The sequence below is a fragment of the Xenopus tropicalis genome, chromosome 1, assembly GCF_000004195.4.
Source record: "Xenopus tropicalis strain Nigerian chromosome 1, UCB_Xtro_10.0, whole genome shotgun sequence".
In the NCBI taxonomy this organism is placed as follows: domain Eukaryota; kingdom Metazoa; phylum Chordata; class Amphibia; order Anura; family Pipidae; genus Xenopus; species Xenopus tropicalis.
In genome coordinates, this window is record NC_030677.2 from 61,662,630 (window position 1) to 61,684,367 (window position 21,738).

Consider the following 21,738-nt stretch of genomic DNA (forward strand, 5'->3'; position numbering starts at 1 on the left):
TTCTTGCCAATAGTTGGAGACGAGGACCTACTCATTTGCTATTGTTGTCTCCAGTCCAGATAAGTGAATCATTTGTCATTAATTTGGCTCAAATGTTCACCAATCAAATGGGAATTCATGTTCTGCTGGAAACATTCAACAAACTCACGCTTTAATTCTGAAACTAATATTATTTCATTATTTATCTATCTATTCAAACAGACATCATTTGTCACCAAGCTCTAAAATTGTCCAATATCACAGTTTCTCTAATATTCAGTTCTCACTTAGTTCCCATTATTGTTTCTCTTTATCATTCTATCCCTATTATAATTTAGTTCCAGGTAGTATGGTCCAGAGGGAAAAAGTCAGAAGTTGTGGGCTTTAGTTTTTCTCTCTAAAGAGGGAGGAATGATAGAGAGGGAGGAAGAAAAAAGTGCTGCAACTTCTGATTCTTATATTTAATAAGTAGTTGTTGTTCTACAACTTTTGTGGCTGCATCCCAAGAATGATAGTGGTAAAAACATGAGTCTCTTGCTAGAACATGCAACATTATTGCAATGTTTTACCAGTGGGAAAGAGTGCCTATTTAATGGCGAACTATAACCTAAAAATGAATATGGCTAGAAATGCCATATTTTATATACTGACCTTATTGCACCAGCCTAAAGTTTCAGCATATATATATATATACTGTATATAGTAGTAATGATCAAGGCCTTGTAACCAGTTGTAACAGGAGCTCCCAGTCTTGGATTCTGTTAAAATTGCAGTGACACTCACATGCTCAGTGCGCTCTTGGCAGCTTGTGAGAAGCTAAGCTTTGGGGTTTTAGCAAATTATCAAGCAGAAAATGAGGTTGGCCTGTCATAGAAGCTGATGTTACAGGGCTGATTAGTAAATAATGATGCTAATTGCACTGTTTGTAGACCTGCCATGTAATCTGAATCTGAATAAATCACTAATTAGGCTTATATTGTCACATTTATATTCTATATATACAGTATATTGTGTGTCGGTCCCTAAGCTCAGGTAACTAACAGCAGCACAGAGCATGTACAGTGAGTGAGCAGAAAAGAATATGGGGAGCTACTGGGGCTACTTTGGAGGCACAGATCTTCCTTGCTAAGGGGCTGTGGTTGCCTTGGGCTGGTACAGAAGCCCAAAACATAATGTATAACATTTGTAGCCTACTTCTTTAGTTAGGCTTTAGTTCTCCTTTAAACCTGAGACAGTGTGTTGAGTCAGCTCATGAATTACTACTATATAAGTACAAAGAAAGCAGGAGCTCTCTTGGTTTTAGACCCAGGGCAACCAATATGTCCCACTTTTTATTGTAGGGAGAAGGGAGTGTGTACAACGTTTGCTAATTTTCTTCAAAATGTGCTAGATCAGTGCTGTCCAACTGGCGGCCCGCGGGCCGCATGCGGCCCGCGACCCCCCTCTGTGTGGCCCCCCACCTGTCTGGCTGCTTTGATGGCTTACTCTTGTGTAAACTTTAAATGGTATCAGTACTGAGATTAACTGCCCCCCCTGCATGATTCTCACCTCAGGTTCAGGCTGTAATCAGGCTGTATTGTTTAAATATGTAATCCCCTGTGTTGTTCACACCTTTTAATCCCTGCATTGTTTTCCCCCTGCAGTGTTCACACCTCAGGCTCAGGCTGTAATCACCCCCATTGTTCCCCTGTTCACACCTCAGGAGCAGTAGAAACCCACAAATAATCCCTGCATACTACAAAAAGAACATATACTGAGGTGGTACTGCAATTAAAAAGTTTTTTAATATATAGTTATTGTGCAGACTGTAGGAGCAGTGCCAGCATTGTGTCACTGTAGGCTGCCTGTGTGTGCCATACACACAGGCATCATAGGGCAAGCAGAGTATGGCACACACAGGCAGGGTAGGGAAGGCAGAGTATGGCACACACAGGAAGAGTAGGGCAGGCAGAGTATGGCAAACACAGGCAGGGTAGGGAAGGCAGAGTATGGCACACACAGGCAGAGTAGGGCAGGCAGAGTATGGCACACACAAGCCAAGTTTGGCACAAACCAGCCAAGAATGGCACACACAGGCTGAGTAGGGCAGGCAGAGTATGGCACACACAGGCCAAGTATGGCACACACAGTGAAAGTATGGCACGCAGGCAGGGTAGGGCAGGCAGAGTATGGCACACACAGGCAGGGTAGGGAAGGCAGAGTATGGCACACACAAATGCAGGGTAGGGCAGGCAGAGTATGGCACACACAGGCAGGGTAGGGCAGGCAGAGTATGGCAGGTTTTTGCTGTACTACAACCATTAAAATGGGTATGGTCATGTGATAACATGGCTTTGGTTTCAAGTGGGTGCGGTTTCAAAAAGGGGAGTGGTCAAAACTGGCTTCCATTATCGGCCCTCCACCACGTAGGTCGGAAAAATTCCGGCCCTCGGTACAACAGAAGTTGGACAGCACTGTGCTAGATCATTGAAATAAAGATGGCAGGAGTTGTTTAATAGGAAAGTTTATTCATATTTATTGAACCAATGAATCAATTCTAGCCAGTAATCATGGGCATTAAATAGTATTTACTATGATAGAATATGATTGGCTACACAGACTTAGAAGGCTACTGACATTGAATACAATACCTTTCTGTACAATTAGCAAGGCCATTGCCAGTGTAATAAAAAATGAGTTCCGAACTATTTTCTAAAACCAAATTTATGATACTGTTTATAAGTCTATAGAAGAGTTTATATATGTACCCAGCCAAACAACCATAACAATAGTCCCTACTACAAATAACTACTACGTAGAAACTTATGAAAAAAGATAACATTCCCTGTGCAAAAGGCAAAATCCCATTTAAAAATGCTATCAGCTCTGTCTTTAAACGAAACGGAAACCCTGATTCCCTGGGGTGACCATATGTACCTGTAGGGCACCCAAGTGAATTGAATCACTAAATTTGTCAGAATAAAATACAGGGGAAGAATCTACATGTTATTTCTAGAGCAGACTATGCATTTGCAAGTCTATAGGAGTCATTTACACTGTGGAAGATAGGGTGCAAAGTGCAGAAAATGGGCACAATCCGCCATATTTTTGTGCTTTGCACCTGCTTTCCACAATTCATTTAGAAGACCTGTGGCCACCTTAACCCCCCATGAATACAGTGCTGTCTGTGTTCAGCCGATATACCCAGTATTATTCAGCTGATACATATAGAACATGATATACCCCAAGGAAAAACAGAACATCTGATATGGAATGATCCTAAGCAAAGATACAGAGGTTAAGTCCTTAAGATAAGTGACTGTGACAGGCAAAATAAGAATCTGATGGGGCCTGCACACTTTGTCACTTTCCTCACAAAAACAATTACTTCAGGTTAAACTCCGCAGTCTTATCCAAGAGAGCCACTGGGAATAAGCCTACCATTTACAAATAAAGCAAACACCTGTATTATGATTGAAACAAAGAAATCATATTTATATATCAATTTATTCAGAGCTCTCAGAAGATTAAGGATGTATAAATCCAGTGATACCAATAAGATTGGAAATGCTCAGAGGTTTAAATGGAATAGATTAGATAGAGCGGATTATACATTTCATACTGAGATTCTAATAAGCATGCATTACTCAGATTTTGCCTCACTGCTGACATTTGATATCCATTTTACTATCTGTAAAATCCTTGTGGATGACAAACATTTGAGGGCACTAAGATTTATATTTCTCCAATTTTCAGGCAGCCATGGCACCTTTCTTCAACCTTAGTCTAATGCAAGGACAACCCACCGTTTTGCTTGGTAGCAAGAGTAAGGTGGTCAGTCTGCAAAGTCATCAAACCTGTTAGATATTCAAAGATTCGACTTGCAGAAACTATAACAAGAGCTAAATCTGGTCACAATTTGTGGCCGCTAATCACATCCAGGATACCAATTCCAGAAAATTTAAGAACCTTCCTCCTGCCTATGTGACAGACTGCAGTGTTGACAAAACACTGACATACGTTTCCCTGTATGTAACAAACGCACAGGGAACACATTCTCAGTTTATTTTTTTGTAATTTGCCCCTGGAAGCAGTCCAAACCCCAATATTATTGTTTTATCCTGTTTATTGCCCAAGTACTCAGTGGGAAGTACTGTAGCTATATTTATATGTATAGTGGCATACCACAGGTAAACTGTTGTGCTACCAATATTATCAAGCAAGTTAGAAGTGGTATCACATTTTCTAAATAGCAGGTTGAAAAGTGCACAAAACAAGAGCAACATGTTTTTCGCACTTTGCCCCAATGTTAGAGCTTTTAGTCACCGACTGGTGCTTGCCAGAATGAAGCACCAGAACCTACATTCCTCCTCACAAATACTCTGGTGTCTAATGTAGGCAGCACTGTATTCATGGGGGCTGGGGGAAGGGACATATTGTATGTGCCCCCTTCTGCAACCCCAACCAAAGAGAGTTGCAGAGTTCAGAAAGGTCCTAGATGCTTTATGAATGAACACTAAGGGGATGATTTTGTGTACTCCTTAATGATTTTGCACTTTTGTTTGGGTTATGACCCCTAAGGCGTTCCAGGAATCACAACGGGATAATGTGAAGAGGTCCAGGATGGGAACTATTAGTGGCTTAACTATCTACAAATCTATTTTACAATGTAATATTACATCCAGGTGGATTAAGGTAAATTGTAATGCCTTGCTACTAATAAGCAACACCTTGGCACTCTCTATTCATTTCTATAGGGTTTTCAGAGGTGTGTTTATCAAAGGGTGAACTTTAACTTTTACCCAATGATAAAACAGTCTTTATAAATACTAAGGAATTAAATTCAGAGTGGAGAAATGTCACTGTGGCGAGTTTTAAGTTCACTCTTTGATAACCATGCCCATGGAGAATGAAAACAATCTGATTTGGTTGCACTGGGTAATTGCCCAGGTGCAAATATGCCTGGTGCTTATAAATGCCCCATTGACACACTGGCATCATCAACATCAACATTCTGAATTCATCATCAGTAGTATCAATCTGGCAGACATTACTTAGCCTTCTGTATAATGTCATATAAGAGAAAAGCTCACGTTTTGTCACGCAACTTTAAAAATACTGCAGGTTGCGAACAATTTGGCAGAAAGAGCTAAAAACTATTAGTGCAGGAGACATTTGTTGCCACCATGTTTCAAATAACAGCACATGTTAAATCTCAAATTTAAAATAATACTGGCTAGCTTTATAATTGAATGCTGCCTCATTGGCTAAAGCCATTATCTCAAGGCAAGGACTCTCTAAAGAATGCTATATCCACTTCAGCATGGCTCTGGCATACTTGCAACACAGATTATTCAAACGTTTGCATTGTCCATAATAGTCTTTCTTAGAGATCAACTTCAACTTCAACCTGAATAAAATCCCCTATGATGGCAGAACCTGCATAACAAACCTATTTCACAGTACCTAACAGCAAGAAAGTTTCATTCTCAGGTTTAATATGTAATTAATTAGGTAGGTTGCTCCATTGCTATTAATGGTTCCAGATTAATTAATATCATTTAATTGTCCAAAGACATTACAGAGTGGGAACTCTGAGGTAATTAACCTTTTCTAAACATTTGATTAACTATTTCTCAGCATTATAATTTAAATATATAGTTTAATTGCTATTATCTATTTCATTTATATATATATTTATACATTATATACATATATACATTACCCCAGCTCTCCATTATAAAGCTTCAAGAGAAAATTAAAAACCAATTTTGCACACACTGAAGGAAAAATGTCTGCATTTTAGTGAAAAGAGACACGTTTAGTTACATGGTTTGTACAAAGTATGCATAAGCTAACGCACCCCAAAGAAAATCTATTCTCTTTTATCGCTAGGTTAGGACTGACGCAAGGACACTGCCTTGACGGGGCGCGTTAGCTTATGCATACTTTGTACAAACCATGTAGCTAAACGTGTCCCTTTTATTTAGCTGCAGAATGTTCAGTGGGGATCAAAGAGTAAAAAGACTAAATAGAAGTGTATAATATATATATATATTTATATACTATACACATTACCCCAGCACTCCATTATAAAGCTTCAAGAGAAAATTAAAAACCAATTTTGCACACACTGAAGGAAAAATGTCTGCATTTTAGTGAAAAGAGACACGTTTAGTTACACGGTTTGTACAAAGTATGCATAAGCTGACGCGCCCCGTCAAGGCAGTGTCCTTGCGTCAGTCCAAACCTAGCGAAAAAAAGAGAATATATTTTCTTTGGGTGGAGAAAGACCATACCTGCTTTTCTCTTTATATGGCATGACCTATTCCAAAGAAACCATTCAGTGATTAAGCGAATAAATACCTTCTTAGCTGCAAGGCTATCCTTAAAGGGGTGGGATTGGGAGAGCAAGTATTCAATTAGGGAAAAGCCACTTCCCCTTACCATACAAATATATACAAAAATACAGCTCTATCCCATGAATCAATCAAAACTAATTGGGTGCACGTAGGTGAGTGGCTTGTATTATATACTATACACATTACCCAAGCACTCCATTATAAAGCTTCAAGAGAAAATTAAAAACCAATTTTGCACACACTGAAGGAAAAATGTCTGCATTTTAGTGAAAAGAGACACGTTTAGTTACACGGTTTGTACAAAGTATGCATAAGCTAACGCACCCCAAAGAAAATCTATTCTCTTTTATCGCTAGGTTAGGACTGACGCAAGGACACTGCCTTGACGGGGCGCGTTAGCTTATGCATACTTTGTACAAACCATGTAGCTAAACGTGTCCCTTTTATTTAGCTGCAGAATGTTCAGTGGGGATCAAAGAGTAAAAAGACTAAATAGAAGTGTATAATTGTTTAGCGTTTGTTTGCCCACTCATGCTGATCTCTCCACTTTCTTCCCATCAATTATTCCCATTTCTCATTCTGAATTTATGTTCCCTTTACCCATTTCCATATTTGTCTTCATTCTCCTTTTCTGGGTCTGCTTCCCATCTCACATGCTTTTTCTCATTCATTTGTGATTTTCTCTTATGGTGCCCCATTTTTCTTTGTGTTTGCTTCCATCTTTTCACTTCTGCTTCATTTTATAGTTTAATTCTGGTCCCTCCTGTTCTTACTTGCTTTACCTCTACCTTTCAGTCTTCCTTTCCCTATTTAAGGAGAAATAAAAACTGAACTGAAATGTACTGAAGAAGAGGACATTCTACAACATACTACAGGCACACAACCCCTTTAACATATACTGGGTAGTTGTTTAGAATTACAGTTTCTTCAGTATACATTTTGGATGGAAGTTCCCTTTCAACAGAGAGCTAGACCTTGGTTTGTATCATTTGTGGCTAATTCAACATAAGTAATAAAACAGCTTGGCTTTGACTTTGCATGCTCCGTGTCCTTGATCACAGGGAAAGGGGCCTGAAATGGAAGATGGTGCCCACCAACCCTACAGCGCTAATTTTCTTTTCAGAACAAGGTATAAGAAATGGCCATGTTTATGTGGAGTTCAAGATAGGGGAGGGCAGGTTCTGGAGGGAAGAGCAGTTATTACTCAGGCTTTAGTTTTTCTTTAAGCTTTTATTATCCTTTATTTATATAATGCTGCCTTGTTTTTGTATTTTCTTTAACCTTGGAAAAAACAGGATAATTTTCTCCAATGCTTGATGATATGGTGTGTGCGCAACTCTTTCCTCTAAAAGTTTTAATACTGGAAGGGTATTGACAAAAGGAGTCTATGTACCCTTAGGAATGCTTGCAATTGTTTTCTACCTGGCTGGTCACTATTGTGTCTTTACTTCCCCTCTCTCCTGCAGTGTATTTTCAATGTATTAGCAGTCCCTACTGCGCTTTTAGATACATTATTAACACTGTGTTACTATCTATGTAACCTTTCTGTGCTAGTCACACATTTGTTAGGCAGACATTAAAATGACCTTCTGCTCAGTTCTGCTTATGAAGAAAATGCAAATGCAAGAGAAGCCCAGTGACTGCAGATCCCCCCCTTCTATAATTTACAGTGACAGAGTCCATGAAAACATGCAGCATGAAGTGGATGCTTTATTATGACTCAGGGGGACACTCTTAAATACAAATGTCATATCACAGGTAGCATTAAAATCAGAAATGTCAAGAAAAAAAACATCCACACTAATGAGCAATTATTTATGAATGCAAATGTTTGTATTGGTCCGATTAGGACTGGTTACTCACTGCTTTGCTTAAGTTAAAATTGGTAATTATTTGCTACGAGGTGCAACTCCTAATTGTATCATTAGGCTTTCACTGTTAGTATGCTTGTGTGGGTTTGTGCTGTTTGAAAGTCAAGATCAGAATAGTAATTTTAGGATTATGGCTGCAATGCTCGGCATTACATTACATTTTACATTTTTCCCTTGAGCCTTCCTGCATCTTGCCTGAGAATTTGAAATGCTTCTCTGCTAAGGAAAATTTAGCGTTTTAGCTTTACTGCTCTAAACACTCTGAGGGAAAGCAGGCAATGAAAATGTGAAAGGTTTCACGTCGCAATAAACCGTTGCAAACGGACCATACCCCCGCCCATTCTTTTGGGTAAAATGAGTTATTTTAATAACAAAGAAGGCTTTGTGTTGTTTTGTGCACTGTTATTCGTAAGCTTTCCAAGTTACTTCTCATAATTTATTGACCTTGACAGCGTATTATCATGGAAAGTACAATACTTAATGGCACCATAGACCCGTACCACTCCTGAATTAACTATTCAGATATATTACTTGATTCTCCACTTATGTTTATTTCAAAGAGCAGGAATTGGTTTGATGATACTTTAAACTACCTCTATGAGTGTATTTGATCTTAAGGAGCATTTATTTGATTTGTATTGTTGGGGGCTTCTATTTCATAAGGCAATATACTTACATCAATAGGCATCAATGTGTTTTTTACTTTTATTTTATTACCATAAATTGAATTTGCTGCGAACATTGAGGAATGTGTTGTTATTACTTTACTTTTTATATTTTGCTTTTATATATTGCAGATGTGTTAGAAAAAATACACTAAGTAGGATTATTATGGGTACAATATAGAAAGTTTCCATGGTGTACTTAAGTTTTTTTTTTAAAGTTTTTTTTTTACAAAATTGCTTATGTAATTCCCAGCATTTTGGCTTGACATTTTGTGTAGCTTTACCACCAAGATTTGGCTGCTTCAACCATTAAAAAAGTGTTTCCCAGTTAAATGGGGTTACCATGCTTTCATAAACATTATGATGAATGTTAAATATTAATTGTTAGGTAGTGCCCATTTTCTGTCTGCCTTCTGCAGTCCATACAAAGACCAATGCCTAAAAAAATGACCATATCCAAGTACTGCAGAATGCAAACTACAGGTGTAGTGGTGCTTGTCATGTTCAAGAAGACATTTATTATTTAGTAAAAGGCACTAAGTTTGCCCAGGAGCGTTAAACCATAGCAACCAGTAAGACATTTGCCTTTTTAAACAGGTGACAAGTAAATGCTACCTGCTGATTGGTTGCTATGGGTTACTGTTCCTGTACAAACTTAACACAAACCCTTTTATCAAATAACCCCAGTAAACGCATAATGACTGCTTCAATGTGACTTTGACTGATTTAAATGACTGTTAACATTTACTTTACTGAAGCATACATTGTTATAAAATGTCTCAGCTGTCCTTGGTCAACCAACAGCGACTGAGGAAACTCTGGTTCCTCCTAAGCCATTTTTTTCTGAGTAGCAGGAAATCCCTGTGACAGTACAGGTAGCTATATATGTGAGAGCTTGGTTGAGAATTCTTGGCAATTTTGTCTTTTTTGTCCAGCCATTCATGTGTGTGTGGACCCTTTATTAGTTTTAACAAAACAGCCTATTATTCCATGCTATACCTGTCTGTCAGACTTCCCGAGTCACCACAACCAGAGGCTCAGAGGAGGCCACTTTTCTATCTTCCCATGCAGTACACCCTCAAATGAGGACAAAGTGTAACTGGTAAAAGTGGGGTATGAGTGCTGAAATAGTAATAGGCACAATCCGGCTTACTCCTTGTCGACATACAAAATGCAGAGTGAGACGAGCCAAGGTAGGTATCAGACAAAGTACAGAAAAGGGTGAGCAATCCAAAGTCAGCAAAAATAGAACACTTGAATACAGCAAGGTAGCACAGTAGTCAGGAGCAAAAAACTTGAAGTCTAAGCATCAGTCCTAGGGCTGAGGGGATTTATAAAGCATAGTGCATCTGGATTTATAAAGCATTGTGCATCTGGACACACACAACGCCAGGGTTCCTAGGTTTGCATTGCGTGGGTCATGACTTACACGGACCCAGGGACCCAGACACTGCCTATTTATTTGGCCAGGAAATATGGCCTGCTCGTGCCACCCATCTGCACATAAACACAGCACCCACTAGTAAAGATGTCTCACTTACATTTATGAACAAATAATTGTTTCACTGTCATTTAGATAACCATGTGGTTGGCTAGTTCAGATAATATTAAGCCTTTTGGTCACATAGACTATTACTGCCCCATGTACATTTGCCTTAAATGAAGCACTAAACAGTTTAAGCAAATACATATATAGTATAGGAGAGAAAAACAGAGTATAGAGATCCCAGAGATGCCAACACCACTTGCACTATTATACCAAAGTAGCTTTAAAACTGTGCATGTTGAATGGGTCTGACCAGATGTTTGTTGCCAGCCCACTGTTTACATACAACCATTTATGAAAAAAGCTGCAGTCCTATTTAAACCTATGCAGTACAGGTATTGGACCTATTATCCAGAATGCTCAGGACCTTTGACTCAGATACAGTATGTAGTCTTTTGGTATTTAAGATCACCATACCTTAAGTCTACAAAAAACAGTTTAAACATTAAATAAACCCAATAGGATAGTTTTGCCACCAATATGAATTCATGCAGCTTAGTTACCATCAAGTACAAGGAACAATCATTTTTAAACTTATAAGTATTTGCTTAACATGTAGTCTATAGGAGATGGACTTCCTGTAATTTGGAACATTCTGGATAAAGGGTTTCTGGATAAGAGATGCCATAACTGTGCTGCATTCTGTGTTATTTGTATTTCTGTTTCACAGGAAGTTAAGATATAATGAATCCTTACTGGTGGCAAAACAATCCGATTGGGGTTATTTACCGTTTAAAGGGGTGGTTCACCTTCAGGTTAAATTTTAGTATATTATAGATTGACCTGTTCTTAGCAACTTTTCAATTGGTCTTCATTTGCATTTTTTATACTTTAATAATTTTAATTATTTGCCTTCCTCTTATGACTCTTCCCAGCTTTCAAATGTGTGTCACTGACCCCAGCAGCCAAAAAACTATTCTTCTGTGAGACTACAATTTTATAGCTTTTATTACCTTTCTTTCTGTTTTAGTCCTCTTCTATTCGTATTCCTGTCTTTCTTTCAAACCACTGCCTGGTTGCTAGGCTAATTTGGACCCTAGCATCCAGATAGCTGCTGAAATTCCAAACCGGAGAGCTGCTGAATAATTCTAAAACCACAAATAATACAAAATAAAGACCATCTGCAAATTGTTTCAGAATAGCACTCTCTACATCATACTAAAAGTTAATTCAAAGGTGAGCAGCTCCTTTTAATGATTTTTTTTAGTAGACTTAAGATCCAGATTACAGAAAATCCCATACCTGTGCAAACTCGGAAAATTACTATAAGATTATAATGAACATGAACAATTTTGTTTGTTATAAATGAGAATAATCTCTGTATTAAAGTAACACCTTTGAAGCCCAATTACACCTGTTCCAATGTCTGAAGATATTTGTCTGTTTTTTTGTAACATTCATGGTTTCCCTTCAACTCTTTGCAATTTACTTTGTATTCACGCTTATCCTCTTTGACTCTTCTCACTAAAGAACTAATGCAATTTCATATTACAGAAATATATAATTTTGTCAGAAGGCAATCATCATAATAATTTCCCTGGAGTTAACGCAAAATACAAAAGAAAGCACGGAGCTTTATATGAAATCCTTAACCTATGGTAGAAGTTACAGTTCTAATATTAAAAAAAAAAAAAATAATAAAAGCTTTAAGAAACATGGAATGACATTCAAAGGCAAACCTGCAAAACTTGACTTTTTTAATAAGAAAAATCTCAGTAAGGTATAAAATCTCAATTGTGTAAAATCCCAGTTGCGTTGCTTGGAGTTTGTAGATCAATAGGCTGTGTGAGACTCGTGTTCAAACTTGTCTTCCATCAATTTCAAATTACAATGCACATAAATTCTATTTGCTGCTATAGCGCAGTACTATATATTCACAAGTTGAATACATTTTGACTGCAGAAATAATGTACACAATGTTGTCTAAACTTTGTCTGTTTTAATGAACTTCACAGGCAATGATGATTTTTGCAGAAATATTAATTATAGCAAATGTTGCTGCTCTTATAGAAACATATATTTGTTATGTACCTTTGTAGAATCATTTATTTTATAATTCGCTGGAAACTTTATTTCTGAAAGAAATTTATGACTATGCATAACTCATCCTGCCTTTTTCCCAAGTTATTTATTTAACATCCAATTAATCCTAGGCCCCCTATCCATTCCTGGAGCTACCCGAATGCCCAATGTAAAGGAGGAAAGCCTTGACCAGACTAAGACAGCAACGGGGGAGGTTTAAGTCAGGGTTATAAGAAAAATGTGGTGTACCTTGCTAAGGGGTTAATAGCTGGGTCTGCTAGAAGTTACCCTCCCGCCCTGTTCAAATTACATTTGGTGAGGTTTTATAGAAGGGTGTTTTTGTGGTCATACTTGTCACAGTTGTGGGTGATGAGGGAAATGCTTGTTGGCATTGGAAATGGCTGGAATTACCCTCCTTAATGAAGTTTAGTTACAACCTACTAGGGGTCTGAAATGAGGCTTATCTTACCTTTACTTGCCCACCTATGCCGTGCTGCACCCAGTGGCAAGGCAGTTGGCCGCTCACTCCTGTGGAATTCTGGCAACCATTCATGTGATGCTGATGATCAATATTATTTTGGCATTACATTTTAAACCTGTTTTATTGATCAATGTATTAATAAAGCTGTGGACTTTAGAGTCAGTATTCTTATTTCTGTGGGGGTGGGGGACTCTGGGGTACAGGGTCGGACTGGGGGGTGCAGGGCCCACTGGGGCTCCCGCCCCAGGGGCCCTGCAGGCCGCATCCCCTAACCACCCTCCCTGCAGGGACCTCCCTAACCCCCCTCACAGTTCTCCCTTGAGCGTGCGTAAATTTAATGCATCAGGGGAGGAACGGTCGGGCCGCGGGGCCCAGTCTGACCCTGCTGGGGTAGATGAGAACCGGTCAACTGGGGATACACTTAGGGGAGTATTTATTAAAATAGACACAATAATCACTGGCGATGCTGCCCATAGCATGCAATCACCAATTACAGTGAACAGTCACCTACAAGTTAGAAAACAAAAGCAAACATCTTGTTGGTAGCTATAGTAAACTTCACTGGTGATGTTTGTCTCCAACAGGGGCATTGCTACCTTGAGGTGAGTTGAAAACTCGCCTCAGGCAGCAGCGCCCCCAAAGTTACCAGGGGCGGTAAAAGAGCCGGCTCTGCTTGTGTAGACAGTGCAACTGTCCCCAACCTACACTAGGGATGCGGCTCCCCCTGGACCCCCTCTGGTGCCAGCGCTGGGGGGCAAGGGGGGGGGGGGTGGCTCAGAGGCAGAAAGCGTCCGTGGTCTCCAACATTTACAAATACAACCCTTTGGTGGATGTGACTATGTACAAATTACTATTTTTTTAACAACAATTCAGCGTTCTCCCCATGGTGTCAGTGTAATTGAGCTCCAAATGAGTCAGCTGCAATTGCACCCCATACTGTAAGAAGGCTGCTGTAAAGTAAATTGGGTGCATGTTTTGAGAGTGGGGATTGGGTCATTTTTGGAGCACATGTACAAAACTGCATTTGCTGTGTACTGCAGGTCTGGTGTGCCTTTTGATGCAACTTTTTACATATAAACATGGGCCTGTACGTATAGCATTGAATAATTACTCCCCAAAATGTGTTATTTCCTCTCCAATATTTCTAGAAATAGGTGCAAGCTCGAAATACCAAAAAATTTATATTTCCTTTAAAAATACAGCAAATAAAGATAAATAACATTGGTACTGAAGGGAATGAAAAAGTGCTTACACATATATGGAGACACATTACTATCAGTATGGATATCCTTTGCTGAGTACAATAGTCATTGAAAATGCAATTAAGCAGTGGTAGTTTAGAGAATAGCAGTGTTACATTATTAATTTATGCCCAGATCAGAATGGTGTCCCAGAGAGAATTTGCAGACAGGAGGGAATATTTTTCCCCTTACAAGGCAAAACTGGAAAGAATTACAAGTGTGATTTTATCGTCTTCCTCTAGATCAACATAATATGGGAGTTTAGGCAAGGGAATAACTTGGACTAGGCTTTGTCAACCTAAATAACTAGTGATAATATGAATAATAGTGTTCTAGGTGTGTATCTTGGTGAGCTTGTTCTCTGACCTAATTCATTTGTGGTTTCCTTACAAAGGCAGTGAAAAAATGCTACAAAATCCTTCCAGTGTAGGAAGATAAAAGGAAACAAAAGCTCCATACATTAATAAAAGGTGGATAAGTCAGTGTATACATATATGGTACACGTATTGGCAAAACACTTACATTTAAACAGGTATAGTTTGACAAAAAAAGGCACAAAAAATTAATCTAAAAAGTGAACAGGTTGCATTGTTGCACTGATTGATGGTCTTGGTATTTCGTCAATTTGGATAAATAGTGCCCAGTCTAAATGACTCTGAATCCTTAAATTCATGTGCCTTCATTATTTCTCATATGGTATTATTCAGCCATTGGTATTCAACTGCTCTTTAAAGAATAATATATGTGTATGATCTGCAGCATCTGCTTGTTCTAGATTGCTAGATTACCTTCTGGGTGGTGTCCCAGGCATTCCTTGTGACAATTCTATGTCGTGAATGTGCAGTAAAGTAAACCTGTGCAATCTACTCTACTGCCCATGCCCAGATTGCCAAGTGCCAAGGACAGAAGAAAGGTATTAAGATGCCAGCACAGAACTGCTCTTAGGTATCTTCTCCATTGGCTGATGCAGTTTTCTACTAACAGGAGCACCGGCCCAAGGAAAAGCTTAACATTTTTACACCCCCCCCCCCCTTCCCCTCTGAAATAGACTTTACATGTGCTTTAAACACCATATGATATAACAAATATACAGTACATTGTAAATATCAGCATTCTGATTTTCGTGGTTTTTAAAACCACAACTTAACTCATTTCCACTAAAACCACGAATGTCTAGTCATCTATTAGAAGAATTAAAAAAGCACTAATAACAATGCTGAAGGAAACGAAAAGAATATGAAAACCATTCATTTTTCATGGTTTTTATGGTTTTCCACAAATCTTTGTGTGCTGGTGTACAATTTGTCTAGGTCAACTCCCATTGACTTCTACATGATCTCCAGAGCTTTTACATGGTGAAGGTTTTAGTATTAGTTTTTTTTTTTTTCTTACAAAAGGTTTATCGCAAGTCATGAAAAAATAAATATGGGGGGGCATTAGTAAATGCCCCCTTTGGTGTTAGTTCATATCACAATTTACAGGTATAGAACTAGAATGCTCATTTTCTGGATAAGGGGTCTTTCATAATTTAAATCTCCGTACTAAGTCTGCTAAAAATAATTTCAACATTAATTTAACCCAATAGAATTGTTTTGCATTCAATAAAGATTAATTATATTTTAGTTGAGATAAAGTACTAGGTACTGTTTGGTTATTACAGAGGAAATGGTAACTAATGTTTAAAAACGTAATTATTCCAGAATTCCCACCAGGTATGGAAATCAAAGAAATTGAGCCAGAGAAAGAGAACAGAACCAAAATTATTAGAATAAAAGATTTTATAGAAAAAGATGCAATCTTATCTCTGGAAAAAATAAACCATAAATTAGGAGCAAATATCATTTCTAAAGAAATATACGACCAAATAATAAAATATATCAATACGCTACAAATATTGAAAATACAAAGAGAACCTACCTGGTTAGAAGATATAATCGTGAGAGGATCTCGAATTACTAGAGCATTATCCTTTACATACAAAAAGTTAATAAAACAAAATAGAGACAAAACACCTTTCGCAAACAAATGGGAAAATGAATTAAATATAAATCCTACGCCAGAATTATGGGAGAAAATATGCCAAAATAACAGTAAAATTTTTACTTCAACAAAATTCCAGGAATTTAAATATAAAATATTGGCCAGGTGGTATTACACTCCTATAAAACTTAATAACATGTATAATGTATCTGACTTGTGCTGGAGGTGCAATACGGAGAAAGGATCTTACGAACACATCTGGTTCAAATGCAAAAAACTTGAAAATTATTGGGAAAATATCCAAAAGATAATTGATTATGTATTCCCAAATGAAATAAAACTCACATCTCCAATAGTAATGTTACTATTTGACAATACCAAAAAGAAGACAGTAAAAATTCCATTGATTAAATATATGATAACAGCAGCCAAAGCAATAATTCCTAGAAAATGGAAAACTACAGAAATACCTACAATACAAGAATGGATACAATTACTAAATGAAACTAAAACAATGGAAGAAGCAATTGCCTACAAAATAGACAACGCATTCAATCATTTCAAAAATTGGAGAGCATGGTCTGATTATCTAAACCAAAAAAAATCCAATATGCAGTGAGATATCTCCAAATTGCACCTCTAAAAATGAAACTATAATATACAATAGTTAATATTGATCGACAACTAATTAAACATGTCTCTGAAATGTTTACCGTAATCTAATTTTCTTTTCTGTGAAACAAATATATACATATCCAGTTAACAACTGGTATCAGATAAAATGTAACAGTACAATGTATAAGTGACAATTTATGTTTTGCTTTGTAAATATTTACCTTTTTACCCCTACCCCTTTCCTTTCTGTATCCCTTTATTTTTTGAAAAACAAATAAAAAGATATTTGAAAAAAAAAAAAAAAAACGTAATTATTTGATTAAAATTGAGTCTATGGGAGATGGCCTACTCATAATTCTGAGCTTTCTGGATAACAGACCCCATACCTGTATTATTTATGCATGTATGTATATTTATATAGTACAATGAGATACAGAACAGCAGAACTAATAGTTATGAAACATGCATATCCTGTACCATATTCTGTCATATTTAGGAAAAAGGTCCTTTATCCTTCTAAAGTGATCTTCTTTAGTCCGTGGCTATACCTTCTGTTTACATACACAAAGCTATTAAGAGCTTGCTGTGGAATCATTACAAGGGAGAATCCCAACTAATCAGGCCTATAATTAAATTAATTAAATGAATGTATTATTGTATTGTAATATCATATTATTAGCCTATGATAGCACTGTAAATACTGATCTGCCTTGGTGGGTCTTTTATAGATCCTTGATGTAATCACTAATCCTTCTATTTGTTCAGGTGTTTCTGCGGAACTATCAAATGCAATATTGATCACTCACTTTATTATGGTGTAGACAGGACTGACAGGACTACATACAGTACCACCGGGAAATAAACTATTAAGACACTTAATTCAAAAATAAGTAAATATAGTGGCCTGATTTAGTTACAGGATGAAATATACATGTCAGCAATATACATGTGATTTTTGTTAACAAAAACAGATATTGACATACGTTATCCCCTTTAATTTTGGTCATCTGTATATTGATTAATGGGGTCAGTCTGTAAGCAAGTCTATAACAGGTGCTAAATAAAGGAATTCTGAATACACTAAAGCAGTGCTGTCCAGCTGGCTGCCCACAGGCCACCCGACTCTGTGTGGCCCCCACTTGTCTGGCTGCTGTGACTGCTTACCTTTGTGTAAGCTTTAAATTGTATCAGTACTGAGATTAACTGGTCCCCTGCATGGTTTACAGCTCTGTATTGTTTAAACATTTTGTAATGGTCACACCTTTTAATCCCTGCATTGTTCACACCTCAGGCTCAGACTGTAGGACCTCACATTGTTCACCTGTTCACACCTCAGACTGTAGTGTATGCTGCCTCTGTGTGCCATATTCTGCCTGCCCTACCCTGCCTGTTTGTGCCATACTCTGCCTTCCCTACGCTGCCTGTGTGTGCTATAGGCAGAGTTTGGCATATACAGGCAGTACTCTGCCTTCCCTATGTTACCTGTGTGTGCCATACTCTGTCTTCCCTATGCTGCCTGTGTGTGCCATACTCTGCTTGCCCTACTCTGCCTGTGTATGCCATAGGCAGTGTATGGCACACACAGGCAGTACTCTGCCTTCCCTATGCTGCCTTTGTGTGCCATACTCTTCCTGCCCTACCCTGCCTGTGCGTGCCATAGTCTGCCTGCCCTATACTGCCTGTGTGTGCCATACTCAGCCTGTGTGCCATACCCTGCCTTCCCTATGCTGTCTGTGTGTGTCATACTCTGCCTATGTGCGCCATACTCTGCCTGCCCTACTCTGCCTGTGTGTGCCATACTCTGCCTTCCTTATGCTGCCTTTGTGTACCAAACTCTGCCTGCCCTACCCTGCCTGTGCATGCCATACTCTGTGTGCCCTATGCTGCCTGTGCGTACCATACTCTGACTGCCTATGCTGCCTTTGTGTGCCATACTCTGCCTGCCCTACCCTGCCTGTGCGTGCCATACTCTGCCTGCTCTATACTGCCTGTGTGTGCCATACTCTGCCTGCCCTACTCTGCCTGTGTGTGCCATACTCTGCCTTCCCTATGCTGCCTGTGTGTGCCATACTCTGCCTTCCATATGCTGTGTGTGTGTGCCATACTCTGGCTCCCATACCCTGCCTGAGTATGCCATACTCTGTCTGCCCTATGTTGCCTGTGTGCCATAATCTGCCTGCCCTGTGCTGCCTGTGTGTGCCATACTCTGCCTGCCCTACCCTGCCTGTGTGTGCCATACTTTGTGTGCCCTATGCTGCCTATGTGCCATACTCTGCCTGCCTGTCAGGAACAGCCACAGGTGGGTGGCTGGCAGGTAGGAGCCTATATGCTGTGTAATATGGATATAACGGGTACTGTTGGCAGAAGGCATATTGAGATGCAGAGACATTTATTATAAGGATTCAGCAAGAAATACAAGTCCATAAAACAGGCCAGTGGTCAGAGGCAGGCGGCAAAACAATACAAGTCCGTTAAGCAGGCAGAGGGTAAGGACTGGCAGCAGGCAAGGAGGGTCCGAATAACAGGCAGTGGTCAGGGGCAGGCTGAAGACAGAGAGCAGTCAATTAAACAGGCCGAGGTCAAATACCGGGAGATCCAACAGAAGTCAGGGACAGGAGACCAGGAACGGGGTGGAGCGAACGGAACCAGGCAGGAGTCAGGCAGGTACGGTCACAGGAACACAGGCAGGTACAGGTGCAGGAACCAGGTAGGAGTCAGGCAGGTACGGACACAGGATCACAAAAAAGGCTTAATGAACAAGCAACCAGGGGTTGCTTCTAACTGGCTTATAAAGCCAGATAATTTTCCAATTGCAACCACCTGGGCTTACTAAGGGAGGAGGAGGCGACGAGTGGTAATGCAGAACCTGCCTAATATAGAGTCCAGAGTTCGAGTATAGGCAGGTCCTGACACTGCCCTATGCTGCCTGTGTGCGCCATACTCTGCCTGCCCCAAAACTGCCTGAATGTGCCATACTCTGCCTGCCCAATGCTACCTGTGGGAGGTAAACCTGGCAGAGATTTGTTCTGGAAGTTTGTTAGCACTTGGAAATAGTCATTATATGGTCCCTAAGGTGTGTAATTATATGCTGGGGGTTGTTGTACTATCCACAGAGGAGGAGGCATATGGATTTAAGGGTGTTTCTTAATATGACATAATATAATTCTTTCACATACGAATGAAGGGTAATAACCCTACAGTGAGCACCAACCATTTGGGTTTTTGCTGTGCTACCACATGTGGGTATGGTCTTAAAAGCTCTTGTGATAAAATGGGTGTGGTTTAAAGTAGGTGCGGTTTAAAAAGGGGGAGTTGTCAAAACTGTCTTCCATTATCGGCCCTCCACCATGTAGGCCATAAAAATTCTGGCCCTCGGTACCACAGAAGTTGGATAGCACTGCACTAAAGTAACAAAATTTGTCAAAAGGTGAAGCACCAGCTATCCCAAAACTTAACTAGTTACAAACAGGATAGCCTGTGTTATCTTGTGTTATCTCGTGCCATCTCCCTGTTGTGTCAGGGGAAAAAAAGCCTTCTTAGGCTATAATTCTGTTTTCAGACTGCTGGCGGTGCCTGGAAAGTAACGTGAACGTGCACAGTAGGGGGTCCATTTTTACACTAGGCTTCTCCTGCCTTATCTTTATGTTCTTTTTTCTGCAATGTGGGAAGTTCTAAGAGTGATTAAGATGACCCCCTGGTAAAGGTGTGGGTAATTACACACTGGGCTGTTTCTGGGCGCCGCATCAACCTAGGTGCAGACACACAGAGCCAATTTTGGTGCGAAAAATCTGCTCCATGTGTCTGCACCCAATGGGGATGTTTGGAGGGACTACTGCTGATAAAATATTTTCTTGAGAAATTAATTTGTTTGTGACCTTCTGAGACTATATCATAATAATTTTACATTTTATAATTAATTTTACCTGCAAACCCAGGGAATAACCAAGGCATGTGCTGCCGCATATGCAAATGTTTTCCTAGGCTTTTGGGAGTAAACAAAAGCTTCTGTCAAGCAAGAATGCGCCCTGACTGCACTATTGCATTTGTTTAAACCTGGTATCTAAAACTCACTCACTCCTGCAGCAATTATATGTACATAATACTAAATGTTATATGTTTTTAAGAGGTGTATTTAAATACGTCCCTACGTCATGTGCATGATGTCAGGCAAAGCATGTGCATATCATCAATACATAAAAAAAATGAAAGGAGAAGGAATGGCATTTTAATGCCAATAAATTAGCCACCTAGAATGCTATATTTAATCTGTAGAAAGCATCACCATAACTGAGGTAACAGCCCTAGAAGCTCCATTTGTTTGCTTAAGATAGCAGCTGCCATTTTAGCTTGGTATCAGTAGCTTCTGTGCTGCAGCTCTAGCTGCTGGTAGCTCTGATTACACATTCTGATGGGAGGGGGAGTGATTTTTTTATGGGAGAGGGGAGCAGAGGAAGGGAGAGATGAGAGAACTGCGCAGACTTGGGCCCCTGGAATGAAGAATTTTTCTGAAAGAGGAAGTCTGATACCGAAGAACATGTTTACACAAATCCTGTGTTTCTTTTGATAGAGGACACCCCTGCTACCCTAGACACAGTTATGCCCCTGGGTATTATAAAGGCTTATGGAGAAATGAGAAATGGCCTATGGGAATCAGGGACTAGGACTACCAGGAGATTCTGTTATTGTGGTTGGGCAGTTAGGCCATGTGGGAGAAAGATCAGTTCAAAAAGTCACTGTGGCAGGAAATATAAGATGTTACAGTTTTCTAGTGCTCAAGGTTGTGTGTTTGCCTTTGATAGGACACTTCATGATATTACCACTGCAATGCCTAAATGAATGTAGAAATGTATATAATGAACACTGTGCTTGTTTGATTTTATCTTCCCTTGGGGGTTTAGCCTAGGCAGACAATCTGCATGAGCTGCTCAAAGATCCATTTCATAAATCAACATCAGTGTTTGAGTTTCTGCTTGCTGAATCTGAAAACAAATCCAAAG